At 34.9% G+C, this 5,011-nt stretch overlaps 1 long non-coding RNA gene across 3 annotated transcripts; it reads left to right on the forward strand.

Moving 5' to 3' along the window:
• The first annotated feature begins 605 nt into the window (after positions 1 to 605).
• Positions 606 to 2,794, forward strand: LOC113297041. Of its 3 annotated transcripts, none has more exons than XR_003333254.1 (4): positions 606 to 797; positions 926 to 1,021; positions 1,450 to 2,247; positions 2,522 to 2,794. It is a non-coding gene; the product is annotated as an uncharacterized LOC113297041 (long non-coding RNA). The 3 variants fall into 3 exon arrangements; XR_003333256.1 differs by lacking the exon at positions 926 to 1,021 and having other exon boundaries at positions 1,450 to 1,509; positions 1,651 to 2,247; XR_003333255.1 differs by lacking the exon at positions 926 to 1,021.
• The last annotated feature ends 2,217 nt before the right edge of the window (positions 2,795 to 5,011 follow it).

Below are 5,011 nucleotides of genomic sequence, written 5' to 3' on the forward strand. Positions count from 1 at the left end.
AAAAGAGTCATAAGACAGGAGAAGTTGAACCTAGTAGGTCACCAGTCTCACCACCACCAAAGGAAATCAATGAGTCTTTACATCTAGTTCAGTCATCCACATTATTAGCTCGAGAAGAGCAAGCCGAGGTACCGAATAAGAAGATTATGATGTTCGACCTCAACGAAGATCCACCAGAGGAGGATGAAGATGAAATGAGTTAAAATTGTAAGGTTTGGAATAACCAGTTCAATTTAGATATTTGCATATTAAATTTTCCTAGTTCTATATCCTTTGAATTTAAAGTCATTAATTGGATACGGTAATTTCTAGATTGAATATATTATGTCAGTGTCAATGAATTTATGTATTTTTGCCATTTTTTTAATTTCGAGATTGAATATATTATTTCGGTGTTAGATGGATTTATGTATTTTTGCCATTTTTTTTAAAGTTATTCAACGAATCTAACTCCTTTAAAATCCTAAGCTCATAAGGCTCCACGTTGAACGGTGACCTTCACCCACTCACAGAATTGCTTCTTTCACTTTTCCTTGAAGGAGAGAAAAACAAGGCGTTTTTTTTTTTTTTTTTTGCTAAAAAAAAAGAAAAAAAAAAACAAAAACTGCCGCAAAAAAAAAAAAGAAAACCTATTGGTCTGAGGTTAAACCTAAATCGGCATCCGTGAAGAAACCTAAATCTTTCGGCTGAAAACCAGAGTTCTTCAACTGTCTTTCTCTCTCTATTCTCATCTCAATCGTCCAGGCTTCAAACACCTAATGATGTGCTTCCAATCCAGAGATCGTCTAGGCTTCAAGGTTATTTACGAAACCCTATCTTGATTTCTTCGTTTTATACTTGATTTGATGATGACTGTTTCTTTTTTCTCTTTTTTACTGTGAAATCATATTAGAATGTTTGCTTTAGATGTGTTTTGATTTTGTAGGTGAAGGTTTATCAGTTCTAACGTGATTTAGGGTTTATTCCTGTGTTATGAAAGCCTTACGTGATTTAGGGTTTGTGAAGATCATATACTCTTTTGGTAAACCCTTACTCTATTCTCCATTGATTGGTTTCTCAGAGTTTGGCTAATTTTTACACTGCTTAGATTTGTTTGTTGGATTAAATGGATAACATGTTGAACCCTTTATTTATGTTTTGTAATAATCCAACCCATGTGCAACCCTACGTGAAACCAAATTTGCGTTTGATTGTGTTTGTTTTTCTTTCTTTTTTCTAGATTTAATTTTAGCTGGGAATCATTTTTAGGGTTTTGATCAATCTTTCATCTGTGAGCATGTAATCATGTTATATCTCTGAATTTGCGTAATTCTGAATTGCTTTTCTATCTTCTTTGAGTTCTATTATTTATTTTTAATTTTTTTTTTGTGCTCCAAATTTGGCTTTGGTTATTGTGCTTATGTTTTTGGGTTCTTAAAATTCTCATGAAATTTCATATACTTGGTGTAGGCTCAAGTTTTGGAATTGTTCAACCAATGCCCACAAGTCACAAATTGGAAGTCTTTCAAGGTATCACTTCTATTAAATACAATGGACTGCTATTCCATATTTTCTCAACAGTGTGAGGCGACAAAAGACTAGAGATAGTGGATAACAATGACGGAAACAGTAGAGATTTCAAAAAAAAAAAAATCAAATTGGATATTGCAGGAAAGAGACAAGTGCTGCTAGCCAGGTTTGTGTGAATGAGTATATGGGTTCTGGTGGCTGTGTTGGGATGTTCGAATTGAAGAAGTTAGGATTGTATTTCAGCTAACCGAATCAAATTCTCACTGATCAATTGAAGTATACTTCTCTCCCTAATTGTCTACAACCTGTCCCTCTCTCTATTTTCCTCTCGAGTTTTCTTCTCCAGCGGAAACCATGTAATCTTTTATCTTTCATTACCATCTACATCCGACCAGTAAAGTCGCAATATGTAGATGTAGTAAAGAGATTCTGATGTTTTATTTTTTTTAGGAATAATAGTGTGTTAAAGGAGCTGGAAGTGGGATACTGGAACTGGTGTGGGCTGCGGGGGTGAATTTATATACGGATGTAGTGCTGATGGTGGTATAAGGGTACATGTTACATTTGATTTCTTATAGTCAAATATTATCAATTGATTTTTAAATTTGTTCTAATTACATAATTTTTTACTTCTTTAATTAATGCAATGCAAATATTATTTGAGAATATATTTTTGAGTCTGGTACGATCTTTTACGAATCTCAAGGTGGTTGCTGGAGGCTTATCGACACAGAAGAGGTATTACTCTAACACGAATTGATTTACAAACTTTCGGCAGTGGAGAGTTTTGAAGTCTAGGAATGTCATTTGAACTGGGTATTTAACATTTAGTTGAGTATTAAAATAAAATAGATTTGAATAGTGATTATTGTTGGATGAATTCATCATGGATTTGCAGTAGTAGATCGCCGATAAAAAAAACATTTCTTACATATAGCACAACTCTTTTGTGCATTTTTGTTTAACCTGTTCATGGTGCTGCTTAAAAAGTTCATTGGAATCTCATATGCAGGCCTTCAATATTCTTTTATATCTCCTGACATACGTGGAATTGGGGAATCACATTTGCACTCAATGTTGCAAAAATGGAGATATCACATAAGATGCAGTTAGAAGGAATTCCAAATGCAGGGACCATGTGAACCCAGCTGAAGATTGAATTCGAACTGAAGTTTCTAAAATACTCCCTCCGTCCCACTAATAAGTGATCTAGTTACTTTTAGATTTTGTCCCATCATTAAGTGACCTATATCACTAAAGGAGTTATTTCTAAAACTATCATTTTTATTGATTATAAGAAATATGCATAATTTGATAGTCATGTTTATATTCGTTACGTAAGTGTTTTAAAATATTTTTCTATGGTACGAAGTTTGCGAACATCTGTGGTGTAGTTTGAGAGATAAATCATTTCAAAATTTCACTATTTATTATTCATAAGGGTATAATTGTAACAAGTGCTTAAAATACTTTTCCCCTTACTTGCCTTAAAAATTGTGCAAACTTGAACTAGGTCACTTAATAGTGGGACGGAGGGAGTATTTTCAAGTCCTGATCATTTTACAGTGAACTGAAAGTTCTTTAATGAGAAAGTTTGCTGCGTAGTCTTTGGATCCTCTACTAATCCACTTAACATCCTTATCCTTATGTGGATATCTGATGGTTTTTCAAAATGGTTGTAGTAATAGTGGTAAAACTGGGTCTTTTCAGACTTGTGAAGAAAATAATTTTTTAGATTTAAATTAAAAATAAAAGATGAAACAAATTCAAAATTATGTAAATATTATGGAAAGATCAGGGTTTAGGATTTCACCATTCACCAAAATTCATGTGATTCAATAATAATTATTATCATGCAATTCTAGACATTATAATTCAAATCAAAAACAATTGTGATTCTAATCATTGCCTAAATCAGATTTTCAAAACATCCATTGTTAATCGCAAGCATGAAATATCAAAAGCAATAAACCAAGCATATTTCATCAAGAGAAAACACAATTAATTAATAAAAAACATTTATTCAATTTTCATTCGGTGCAATTAATCATAAAAGGATTGCATAAATAAATTTAAATGAATTTCACCACATAACTTTTGGGAGAATGGCTTCCTCGATCACCCCTGGGATTGGGTTTAGCTCCCCATCCCAAAAACACACTCACAAGATAAATTCATGGCTAAAATAGGTGTTTTTATTGATGTATATAAGATGAAACAGGAATTAGCAACGCTGTAGAAGTGTTACAGCGTCACTGTTACAAAGGGGTAAGTGCTATTGAAGACTGCTGTAAACGATAAGCCTTTACTGCTGTAAAAGAACGACACTGGTATTGTTATTTAAGACTGCTAAAGAACGACTGACTATGTGAGTCTGTTCTTCGTGTTCTTGAAGCTCTTCAATGGCAGCAGCAGCAACAACACTGTCTTCTCTGTAATCGCTTCTCCTTGGCTCTCCTGGACTCTAAACTCTCTCCTAAGGTATTTTTTTTAACCCTTCTATGATGAAAACACAGCTATTTATAGCTATCCAACTCCCTAGAAACTCGATCAAATCCGAGAATAATCTCATTATTCTTCTCGGGCAGTTTGGAGAAAAATCACTTTCCTGTTGATTCACGTGGTTCTGTTGGCTATTCTCTCGTATCCAAACTATTCTCTGGCTTGGAATGAACTGAATTGGTATATATCCACGCAAGAATATCCCATAAATCTCTCTGACCAATCCCAAACCCTAAACAGAGAAGCCGTATCCTGTTGGGACTTTGATCAATTATTCCGACTTATCCATCCCAATTGGATGGGTCAAGACGATTGCATTAGGCCTGTTATGTCTTCTAGAGTCCGTAGGTACCAAATACACCCGTTTAATCTCCTCAGAACTCGCTAAGAATTCAACTCCAAAACTGTTGTCGCTGCAGCCAATTCTTCTCGCCAATTTCTGTTTTGAATTTTGAAGATGACCTCCCCCTATCCAGTTCCGGTGTCCCTTTAGTACATGCCTTGAAATGGGGTGTCCCTTATCCAAATTAGGGGTGCCTTTAGCAATTCTTCTGGGACGTTTTATGCACTTTTTCAGGGTTCCTCCGGGGTATTTCCGGTACACTATCAACGGCAATCCAAGGGCCACATTTTTAGCCAATTTTGCCGCAAAGCCTTATTTATCCAAAAACACCTACAAAAGCATAAAAGAACATAATAAGTACAAAATCGAGCACTAATAATATATACAAATGAGATATATTAGACATATATATGTGTCTATCAAATACCCCCAAACTTATTATTTGCTAGTCCCGAGCAAATCAAAACTACAAAATAAAATCTTAACTCACTGTCGCAGGCATCGTCGATTGCATTTAGCGTATGCAATAAGCCTTTAAACCCCTAGGTGGCCCTAGTGGCCGAGTTATAGTCTCGGGAGGGCTTACCCGAGATATACCCACAAAATCTTTACTCCAGACCCTAGCTATCTACGCAGAACCTCGGAAAGCACTAAAGA

This window comes from Papaver somniferum, chromosome 7 (assembly GCF_003573695.1).
Source record: "Papaver somniferum cultivar HN1 chromosome 7, ASM357369v1, whole genome shotgun sequence".
Lineage (NCBI taxonomy): Eukaryota > Viridiplantae > Streptophyta > Magnoliopsida > Ranunculales > Papaveraceae > Papaver > Papaver somniferum.